Consider the following 12,089-nt stretch of genomic DNA (forward strand, 5'->3'; position numbering starts at 1 on the left):
ATGTGGTAGAAAAAAGTGTACAAGCTCTAGGGATAACCGCACCCTGCAGAGAATTGTGACGACAAACCCATTCAAAAATGTGGGGGAGATCCACAAAGAGTGGACTGCAGCTGGAGTCAGCGCTTCAAGAACCACCACGAGGAGACTCATGAAAGACATGGGATTCAGGTGTCGCATTCCGTGTGTCAAGCCACTCTTGAACAAGAAACAGCGCAAGAAGCGTCTCGCCTGGGCCAAGGACAAAAAGGACTGGACTGATGCTGAGTGGTCCAAAGTTATGTTTTCTGATGAAAGCAAGTTCTGCATTTCCTTTGGAAATCAAGGACCCAGAGTCTGGAGGAAGAGCGGAGAAGCACAGAATCCACGTTGCATGAGGTCCAGTGTAAAGTTTCCACCGTCAGTGATGGTGTGGGGTGCCATGTCATCTGCCGGTGTTGGCCCACTCTGTTTCCTGAGGTCCAGGGTCAATGCAGCCGTCTACCAGGAAGTTTTAGAGCACTTCATGCTTCCTGCTGCTGACCAACTTTATGGGGATGCAGACTTCACCTTTCAACAGGACTTGGCACCTGCACACAGTGCCAAAACCACCAGCACCTGGTTCAAGGACCATGGTATCCCTGTCCTTGATTGGCCAGCAAACTCGCCTGACCTTAACCCCATAGAAAATCTATGGGGTATTGTGAAGCGGAGGATGCAATACGCTAGACCCAACAATGCAGAGGAGCTGAAGACGACTATCAGAGCAACCTGGGCTCTCATAACACCTGAGCAGTGCCACAGACTGATCGAGTCCATGCCACGCCGCATTACTGCAGTTATTGAGGCAAAAGGAGCCCCGACTAAGTATTGAGTGCTATACATGCACATTCTTTTCATGTTCATTCTTTTCAGTTGGCCAACATTAGAGAAACAAACATTTTTTCATTGGCCTTTAGAATATTCTAATTTTCTGAGATACCAGATTTGATGTTTTCATTGGTTGTCACCTATAAATATCAAAATTAAACGTAATAAAAATCGAAAATACATTGGTCTGTGTGCATTGCATGAATATAATGTACAAGTTTCACGTTTTGAATGGAATTACTGAAATATTTTCAACCTTTTGATGATATTCTAATTTACTGGCCAGCACCTGTAAGCAGAAATAAGCCTAAATAACAAAAAGTGCACACAAAGTCTACAGAATAATGACAAACTGAAAAAGATAAAAAAATATTATTTAATAATCTGAGTGAGACCAGCCCCGTGTTCAACAGTTTGTGATGACACTGAGTTCATAGAATCATAAGAATAAACAGAAATTGTGATTTAGTTTGAAGTCTCTTTCTGCACGGTGACGAAATAAATAGAAAAAATATCATAAAAATACTTGTTTGTGCAATAAAATCACATCTGTGTGTGCTTGGTTGTGTGAAACTAGTCACAAAAGCATGTAAAAAGTTATTTTATAATCACTTTCTCAATATTTTATGTTAAATTTTCAGTGTATAATACCATAGTCAAAAGCATTTTAATGTGCAAATAATTATTTGTGCATTTTATATCATACATAACAGCCATCTGTGCAGAATAGGAGTCTGGAAAAGCAAAGCTAAATAAGTTGTAACTATTAACTCACCATCCTCTGTATCGATTGGCTGCTTATGGTGAGCACACTGCACAGACACTGAATATTCCCCATAAGGACAGGAAGTTTACAGCGTGGCACGAGTCACTCAGTAACTGAAGCTGCATTGTGTGAGTCACACAGACGTATGGGTGTGTGTTTACCGTGGTTATGTGTCCTTTGTGCACTCTGTGCATCCTGCAGGACTTTACCATAGTGTGTTAATGTCTTTACAAAGAAACGGGCGGGTGGGGGTGTTGTGGGGGCGCAAATGGACACAATATGCACACACATATGTTCAACAGTGTTTGCACACGTGCAGTCACAGAGGGCTTTACAGAGTGTTTTCTGTGGCGTTATCAACCACATGTTTCTCTCTCCTCTCATTACCCGTTAGCTTCTTCTCATTAGCTGTCTCCTCCTCCTCTCCCTCCTCTTTTTTCTTACTTGTTTGTGCAGCTTGGGAGTCTACCTACTCTGTCTCTCGGGCATTCTCTCTCTCTCTCTCTCTCTCTCTCTCTCTCTCTCTCGGTCTGTTACTGAAGATCTGCACAGTTCAGTTGGCCTAGCCCACACTGACGGACTCACACACACCAGCTCAGCTGGCCGGTCACAAACACTCACATACCAGTTTGACAGCGGAAGTAGGCCACTTTAATGGGGATGTGTGGACTGCCTCTCTCCATCTTTGGCGGATTATAACCCAGAACTGCTTCATTTAGCCAGGTAGGATTGATTTTTATTTTAACATTTCCCTTTTCGTCTAGCCATGGCATAATTTTGATTTTGTGAGTGATTCGTGATTCCATGCGAGGAGGAGGAATATTTTAAATATTATATGCAGTTATTTTGGGTTTCAGAGATTGTTGTGAGGCTGGAAGTAAATGAGCAGTGTGATTATAGTCAGAGGATAAAAAAGGCACTGGGATGGGAGGAAAGATAGGAAAAAGCAATAAAAGCCCATTTATCACTGGGGATCTTTATGACAGGCTCATATGAACAGTGTGTCACTGCTGCTGTTTATTTTTATTTATTATCACCTTTGATTCGCGGATTTATAGTAAGTCAGTAAATTCACTTTTATGACTCAGATTTTTTTTATTAACCTCTCACTAACCTGTCCTCTGAAAGCTTTAATCACTCTCTAACATTAACTGTCTCCGCTGACATCAATGGCAGCTTTTGGGACCATAACACCTTTATTTATTTATTTTAGCTGTTTTTACTTCCCAGGCACTTGGTTTGTCTGTGTATCATGGACACAATTTACTTTGTCTCACAGGGAGACGCAGTGTGAAAACAGAGCTACTGGGAGAAAAAAGGATGCTAGAGGATGGCCATTAAAAGGACATAGTCTAAACCATGTTAGAGCCAAGCTGAAAGTGATACAAACTAGAGAAGAGAGCAAACGGAGGGACCACAGGGGAAAAACAACAGGAAGCACACTGAGAAAATTGCTTTTTGCCTTTCCTCATTAGGTGAATTGTGGGGTAATTCTCTTCTAACACAGAGAAAAAACAAGTAAGAGAGGATAAGATGCAAGGTCTGGAATGTGTGTTGGTGCTTGTTGCTAGCAGCAGTATGATTGGTTGGTAAAAGAGGACACATGCAAAACTCCCTTTTGGCGCTGCCTAGTGGGTCTTTACTGCCTCTTTAAACATTCTCCCCTAAAAAAAACATCCATCCATTTTCTGTTTGTGTTTAGTGTTGTGCCTAATACAAGTCGTTAAAAAAATCCCCGTTTGTGATGTCACAAATGGGGAAATTAGTGTAGAACCACCTCTCACATGCAAGAGAGAGCTGCTACTGGAGGAGCAGCGGCTCTTCTCCGAGCCCGACCCAGATATCGTAGCATCTCAGCTTATTCCAGCTTGAGTGGGTATATAGGTGGGCCAGGCCAGCAACAGCTTGTTTTCACAAAGTGACAGAACCATGAAACGTCTAATTCTGGAAGGAGCTATTTAAAAAATCAGTAAAATTTAGTGAAAATTACTTCATGAACTTGTTTTGTGTCGGTCATAGAACTATTGTAGCAGTGCAAGTCACCCCCTGACCGTGGTCTTACTCCACCCGCACTTCCTGTTTGAAAAGAGACACGCAGCCCTGAGTCGTGTCGTTCCACGTCTGCACATTGAGTGGTTGAGCCATCTACCAAGTAATACCGTATGAGCAACCATCACCTGTTACCATCACAACATGTCTCCTTTAAACAAATATTTATAATGGCTCAGTGTTGTAGTTAGATGTCACTTCTAGAACCATTAAGTATAGCATCACATGCTCATTCTGACTAAACTCAGTAGCGACACTGACAGTAATCTGGTAGACATGAAAACACACATCAACTGATATTATGGTCCCAACTTGAACAAGTCAGATGCTTGTTACAACCCTGGAGACGTCGTCACACGCTCCATTGGTTTCACTCACAATTGCAGTCATTGACGGACAGAAATAGTGGCAGGAAATAAACATCATTGCAGAGGACGATGAACTATATTCATTTCCAGGAGAAGTACTCCAACGTCACACAAAGTCTCCCCTTTAACCCCCGTCTATGTGATGACTTACTTTATTGTTCTTGTACCCACACAAAAGGGAAAGGTGCTCACAATGTGACCATTTAAACTGATTTATGCCCCCACAACCTCCCTCTCTCCCTTTAACACACACACACACACACACACACACACACACACACACACACACACACACACACACACACACACACACACACACACACACACACACACACACACACACACACACACACACACACACACACACACACACACTTCTCTTCTTCTGTTTCTGTGAAGGCCCTTTCCAGTGGTCACACTGTCTTCAGCTGTCTGGCGTCATGGGGCAAGTTACGTCAATGACATTTTCTCTCTGAACCTTCAGCTTCCATCAATAATGGCTTTGCAAACTGACCCGATATTTCCGCCCTCTCTAGCTGTCATGGACAGTGCCTGGTTTCTTTAATTCTTACAAAGATCTGCAGGCGTAGCAGTGTGCCTCCTGATACAGAGAACAGAGAAAAACCGAGAGAGAGACCTGGGTTCCTGCTCAGTTTCACATAAAAGTGTGTAATAGCTGCATTAGTCCTGAGGGCCAAATGTATTGGTTTTCCATATTAGAATGTTTAATTGTAGTCGGACAGAGAAGACATTGAGTGGAGTCTAATTGCACAGCTAAATCTGTGTTAATGGAGCAGTCATGTGTCTGAAAAATGTACAGCAAGTAAGTGTGCAATCATGGTAAAGTGTAAGTATACCTTTAGTACTGTTTGGAGAAACAACAAAAATGGAGCCTCAGAAGATCAGCATTCCTCAATAAGCTAACTAAAACTAAAGCAGATTCAACATGAAACTATTGACTAGTTTTGTAAAAACCTGAGAGGCTACTTAGCTGCCAGATAATGTTTTGGGATCTGATGGTGTCTTAGTTTTCATGCATGCATTTAAAAATGTCATTCAGATATTGTTGGAGTTGGACATTAAGGTTTTACTGGAAATCATGATTTTTTTTTCAGTTTGCAATCGAAGCTTAGTAGACATTAGACATTATAGCTGTCAGATTGCAAAGTAATTTCATGAGAATTCACCCCACTCTTCCTGGAGCTTCTCCAGAGATTGTGCCGGCCACACAGTCAGAAATTTGACTGACAGCATTTAGGGGGTGTACTCTGTGTCATTATCCTGGTGCTGTGGTGATTTCTATAACATAAAAGCCTCCATTGAGTCATGAGTCTGCAAAGAATGCAAGCTGCTTCAAGTATCCAAACCAGAGAAGAACCAGTCAGTCAGACTTCAGGCTGTAATCTAGGGTTGCTATAGGATGATATGGTGAAATCTCATCAGATCACCTTGAAGAATTGACAGCTCGAACGCCTCAGATCCACCCGGCTAGGATTGATTCAAAATACAGATTATTCAGATTATTTGGTGCATGTGACGGTACCTCTATTGGATATTTATTTTTGTTTAGTGCTGTTTTTATGTAATCAGATCAGTTCAATATCCAAATCTTGGACAAATTGGGTTCTTCTGCTGGGAAATGATCCTAATTATACCAACATGTAAAATACAGTGAACTAAAGCAACACTTTAAAGAAAAATGTGAGAAAATTATTGCATAAAACCAAGATTGCTGCAGATTATTGCTAATAAATGTGTTTTTATAAGCAATTAAATAATTAATTAAGATTTTTCACATGCTGCTTCTGCTTTGCTTTGGAAAAAAGTCAATAAACCTTTATGAGTAAAAACTTCACTCACCGTGATTTTGTGCCGATCATATTCTTATTAGACACATTACCAAAATACGGTAATCTTTGAAAAGCAATCTCTCTCTCTTTCTCTCTCTCTCTCTCTCTCTCTTTCTCTCTCTCTCTCTCTCTCTCTCTCTCTCTCTTTCTCTCTCTCTCTCTCTCTCTCTCTCTCTCGCTCTCTCTCTCTCTCTCTCTCTCTCTCTCTCTCTCTCACACACACACACACACACACACACACACACACACACACACACACACACACACACACACACACACACAGATTTTATTAAAACACCAGAAACAACGAGTTAGAAGTTTGTTTGTAACCGATGAACAACTCCTCTTTGTGACAGGAGAGGTGTAGCATATAGTCAATATTTTGTATTTGTTCTACTTTATCCTTATTCATCCGTTTTTAATCCATTTAAAATTTTTGTTGTCCTTGTGAATCACACTTATTCCTCTGAAATCAGCCTTTATATTTGTACATTCATTTGGGAGCTGGACTTATTTTGATTAAATCTCTGACATCCTACAAAAACACAAACATACTCATTAATATTTTCTTTATTTGGGCTAAAGTATTCATAATACTACAAAGAAGCAAAATCATTTAATATTTTGCTCTTAATACTAATAATAAATAACATTCCTGCTACAGTGCAATGCTGGGGTTGTTGTGTAAAGCAGCAGTATTGAACATTTAAGAAGATAAACATGAAATTTAAAAAAAATTTCACCTCCACTGAGTGAAACATGCTCATGCTTCATCCTTTAGTTAAATGCTCTTGTAGCGAAAAGTCCACATAATTACTGGAGTTGTACTGAACATGAATTGTTTTCCCTAAGGTCAGTAATCCCCATGTTTCATTTGAGTCAGCTGCCCTTTTTACATTCTAGTGTTCACCTCTTGGGTCTGCAGCACCTTCACACTTGCTCCCTTGTTCCGTAGCTCCCTGTTCTCGTTTTCTCCGGTTTCTTCTTCCCCCTTGGTCCAATCGCAGCACCAGGGAAACAAAAAAAAAAACCAAACTAGTACCGTCTCACCAGTCTGCTCTCAGTTAAATCGAGGACAGGATAGTCTGGTGCATTGCGGTGCACATAAAAAGGACATTTAGAGATTGATCATCTATAAGGCCAGGTGATTTAGAGAGGTTTTGATGTCCCACAAAGAGATAATGGATCCTAAAGCCACCGAATGTTCTGGAAAGCACATGTCAAAACACGCTTAATATATATTTAGTCGTGCATGCCTAAAGACACACTAACGTAATGTGTGGCAGTCAGCAGCTAACATCTGGATTATTATATCAGCAAATCTCTTTGTTAGATGTGACATGTGATGGGAAGAATGTGGAAAATAAGGTGTGTGTGTGTGTGTGTGTGTGTGTGTGTGTGTGTGTGTGTGTGTGTGTGTGCATTTATGTAACAACCTGTGACGAAGACCTGAACATGTGATTTCACTTTAGGCAAATAAACTGTGTGTGTGCGCGCGCGTGCGTGCGTGCGTGTGTGTGTGCGCGCGCGCGTGCATGTGTGTGTGTGCACGTGCGTGCGTGCGTGTGTGTGTGCACCTATATTTAGTGGAAAAATTATGTTCACAAACAAGTTTGTTATTACCGTTGGGGGAGATAGCAGCATCACATCTCCAAGGAGTCTCTTACAATAATTTTCCACTGAAGGAAGCTTCCGAGTGCAGCATAAATATTCAGATGAGATTTTTTTTTTTGCCGTGAGCTTTCAGGAAACGAGAAGTGTGTGTTTCTTCTGTATAGGTATTCAGACATCGTTATCATTCTTAAACTAGATTTTTAAACATTTTCTTTGTAAATATTGGAAAAGAAGTGTTTTAAAGAATTACAGGCTACATTTTGAGGTTCGCGTGCATTCATAATGACATTTTCATCAATCGTTCAACAAAAATATCATGGAGGAGCTATAAAAGTCACAATTTTGTTTTTACCCTCTAGCGTGGAGCAAAGATATGATCAAGAATGTGAAATAGTGAGGTAACCCACAGAAACCAGGACATTCATGGTGGTGGTCTTGCAGGGAGGTTACATCACCTTGGTAACTTTCGTCACACACACAGTTAACCTGACGATACAGCGCAGATTATTATTAAGGTGAGAGATGAAAACGTTTAAAAGCAGCTGCCTCATCAGAGGGACAGAGGGACACTCATAGATGCCAAGTCATGAATGTAATGTGATCAGCTGTCGCTGTCCCCATTAACAGTCTTTTCTGATACATCGGTCAGAGTGGTGATTGCAGTGTGTGAGCCCCGGAGCTTCAGACATCTAAAAGTATATTTATACATTAGTTTGATTTTAGGAAATATTTAGTCCAGTTTTAATCAAAAACTCTTTGGTCAGGCTATGAAAGCTTTAATTTCAGGTTTTATTAGTGGCTGAACATCTTGTGTCCCTGACAATCATGACATCATGCTAAGTTATTTCTCTGTTCCATTTGATTTTTCAGAATAAAGGGTTTCTCCTTTGTTTTAAAACCCTTACGAATGATTTTTGACTCTCATCTGCTTCACTAGCAATAGCAACAAGCTGTGTTTGAGCTGAGCCAACTCGAAGGTGTGTGTGTGTGTGTGTGTGTGTGTGTGTGTGTGTGTGTGTGTGTGTGTGTGTGTGTGTGTGTGTATTAAACACATTTTTTTTCTTCCTGAAATTAAATTTGGAAAAGTAGATTTAAAATGACTCAATGAAGTGGAGGAGCAGAAATATGTTTGCTCTGCCACTTTGATGAGGCTGCAGTTGTGCCGCTAACCAAGCACTATGGATATGCTTACAGCTTATGTCACAGAGCCAGGACTGAGTTTGGTGCCAGCTGACAAATATTTGGTCAGAGTTTAAAAAGGACAATTAGTTTCCTTGGGAGAAACAAATTCCCTTCATGGTTTCAATGAAAGCTCTAGAGCTTTAAGAGTGCTCAGAATCTTCTGTTCCTAGAGCAAAGCTGAAGTCCTGCGGTGATGGGGCTTTTTCCTGTTAGGTCCCAGATTGTAGAATAGACCTCCATTGGGTATCAGGGCAGATCAGACTCTGGGTCATTTTAAAACTTTATTAAAAACACATTTTTATGAACTGGTAAAGAGTAGTACTGCTGCCCAGATCCAGGGGTGGAAGGTGCATTAGAAACATGCTCCCTGAGGTAGTTGATGTTCTGATAGTCCTTCCTCTGTTAATGGTTCTTGCTGAAGGTGATGTAGGCGCCAGGAAGGTACGTGCCGATCGGCAGCCTTTGGTAAAGTTAGGGTAAGGAGAGGGGAGAGGGTTACCATTTAAACCAGGAGTCATCAACCTCTGTGAAGCTGAGAGCTACATCCTGGTTATTTAGGTGACGTATACTGAACTGAACCACAAAATGTCAGCGTGATGCCATATAGAGGTGTAGGAAAAGTTCCTGAGGAGTTCTGCTGACAGATGAGATGAAATCTGAAAAGATAAATCACTAGTCTGACTTTTTTCTGTGAATAAAATAAATATGTCTGGTAGGAGCGTCTCAGGATCTGTCTGAGATCTGTCTCGGTGAGACAGATAATAGCAATCCAAAGTGCTTTTTATGTGTGATCTGACAATTGATCAACCATTGCTTAAAAATGAAATACAGCTTAGCTGGTTAATTGCTGTGATCATAAGACACGTTAAAGGCAGCACGCAGAAATCACGAGGCAACGTTTTACGTGATGTTTACTTGTTGCTATGAGTAATAAGACAGAAAAAGCCACGCCAAAATAACTTTAGGAAGCCCACTAAGAATCGTAATAAAAGCATTTAAAATAAACACCATACACAGTTGAGGAAATGTTGGTTTATGTACCTGATGTGGTCGCTGTATAAGCAAAAACCTTTACTCTTGGGATCCCACAGCTTCATTTTGGCCTGGAGACTAGCGCGTTTTATTACGATGATCCAACGCTGGTCACATTCTGGATCTTGGGGAATCCTGTAGAAGGTTCTTCCTTTATCTCATCCGCATCTTTTCTGGCATCCTGGGGCACAACAGGAATCTACCATATTTCCCGTTTGATTGAGTTTTCCGACAATTCAAAATTCAAGTCAATTCAAAAATACTTAATTAATCCCAGAGGGAAATTAGAGTTTCAGTACACACAATTCTGAGATCAGACGTACATACATAGACACGTGACAAGAATTGGTGACTGTGGTCATTCGCAACCCAAGTCGCGCTACCGTAATAGATCAATTCAATAACAAATAGCCTAGTTGTGGGCTACTGCCTGCCAAGATGGCGCCGTTTCGATTTGAGCTGTTGCATGCCGAGAGTAGTGACGTCAACTCCCGGAGCTCTATACTGACCTTTGAATACACCTCATGTATAATACACATATTTTTAGCTTTATAAAGGTGAAATTCACTGAGGAACGTATGCTGTTTGTTCTTTTTGAAAACAGTCGGTCACTCTGAGTTTCACATGCAGGCAGAACGTGAAAATGGTCTTCTACCCCTATTTCCTGCCTTAGCCAAAGAAAGAAATAGACAGGGAAATGTTCAGGTCAGAAAAGCTACTTAGATCTACAACACAATGTAGATTTGCATTCATGGACTCTCCCACCTTAGCTTGTGACAACAGAAGGCTGTTGTTGATTTAGCGACCAGCAGAGAACAGAGCATGTCTTGGCTAGTAGAAGCTAACCGTTAGCATTAGCAACTCCATACCATGGCAGAACTCCTTCAGGTTTATGTTATTTGTGGCGATAAAACATCAATGTTGGATGCAGTGAACGAGTTGCTTTGCTGTTAACCAATCAGAGGTGGGTGCTTGAATATCATGAATATTAATGAGGAATACTCATAATTCCAATCTCAACATGATCACAGCATGACCTATAGGTTAAAAATTGTACGTTGTTTTCGATAAAAGTGTTTGCCAAATAAATACACATAAAAATAATTCTGTCATTTTCTACACTGAACTCTCCAGCTTACTTCTACCCTCTAAAACAGGCGTGCCAGGAAACAACTCTGAAGGCATTCTTTCATACTAGAAACCACAGCAAATGTATTGAAATAACAATAAAAGGTTGTAGTTTTTAAATATAACAACACAAGTGTGATTTAAAATGGTTGGTAACAGATTTAGCAACTCTATTTTTAGAACAAGCCTGTGGGAATCTCATAGGGCTCCTGGGGCACCCTGGTGCCTACAGGCGCTAGGTTGATGACCCTTGATTAAGACCGAGTTTTTTATGACTTTGTTGGTGAGCTGTAGTGAAGGCAACTACCACAAAGAGGAAAAAGTCCTTAAAACAGAACAACAGTCATGAGTTTTAAATATTCAAATACCAAGAAGGAACAGAAGGAGGAAAAATGCATTATATCAAAAATATCAAGCTGAAATGTATTTATAGGGATGCTAAGTGCATATTGCTATATTTATCTTTGATGACTCATTAAAAATCTCAGTTTTAAAAATACATTTGGTGCATCACTGGTGCAGTGAGAGCAACTCACACACAAAACAATCAAAACCCCCACTAATTATTAGTATTTTTAAAAGGTGGAGTTTGGTATCTGAGTGTGGCTGTGACTCACCAACGAGTTTAAACAGACAGAAATAAGATTAACTTTGTTCTTGCTCTTCCTTTATTGCCCTGTTTACTTCATGGCCACCCTCTGGGCGATGTAAACAGGATGTGTTCTCTAAACTCGTCTAACCTTACGCATCCTCCTCAATGAGTAAAGGGAGGTATTGTTAGAGTAACGCCATTTGATTGGACTTACTTTTGCATCACTTAGCCATCCAGCCTTTCTGAGAGTGGAGATATTGACAGGAAGTGGCAACGAGGAAAATAAATCATCCAGCACAGCACTTTTAATTGCTGGATTTGCTGAGATGGATTCGCCTAGCACAGCATCAGATGTGACTGTCACAAGTTGAATAAAGGTGCTGAAATGAAGCTAAAACTGAAGAATGAAATGATTGAGAAGCAGAGAGCTTTGAGGATGCTGATGACTGAGTTCATAGGTACACCTTTAGCTTTTGGAGGAAGCACAGCACAGCTGCTCCCCAGGGATGGGTCCCTTGTTGCCGTGGTAACTAGGGGACACGTGAGGTCACATGATTATCCCTGGGTGGCAGACTGCAGGAAATATTGTTAGGGCTATTTTTCCTATTTTTGGCTTAAGAAAATGACCCTGTTTTGGCATTCCTTTAGTGCAGCGATGGTGG

The 12,089-nt window shown here is 40.8% G+C and overlaps 1 protein-coding gene across 6 annotated transcripts in view; it reads left to right on the plus strand.

Annotated features, from left to right (window-relative positions):
* rgs3a (regulator of G protein signaling 3a) overlaps positions 1-12,089 on the plus strand; it is a 164,709-nt gene that overhangs the window by 106,647 nt on the left and 45,973 nt on the right. Inside the window, exon 1 of one of the 6 annotated variants that reach the window (XM_054744387.2) lies at positions 2,198-2,335. The exons of the other annotated variants lie outside the window; for them this stretch is intronic. The gene's annotated coding sequence lies outside the window, so the exon portion shown is untranslated. Of the gene's footprint in view, positions 1-2,197; positions 2,336-12,089 lie in introns of those variants that run through there. 6 annotated transcript variants of the gene reach the window in all.

This window comes from Nothobranchius furzeri, chromosome 6, assembly GCF_043380555.1.
Source record: "Nothobranchius furzeri strain GRZ-AD chromosome 6, NfurGRZ-RIMD1, whole genome shotgun sequence".
In the NCBI taxonomy this organism is placed as follows: Eukaryota; Metazoa; Chordata; class Actinopteri; order Cyprinodontiformes; family Nothobranchiidae; genus Nothobranchius; species Nothobranchius furzeri.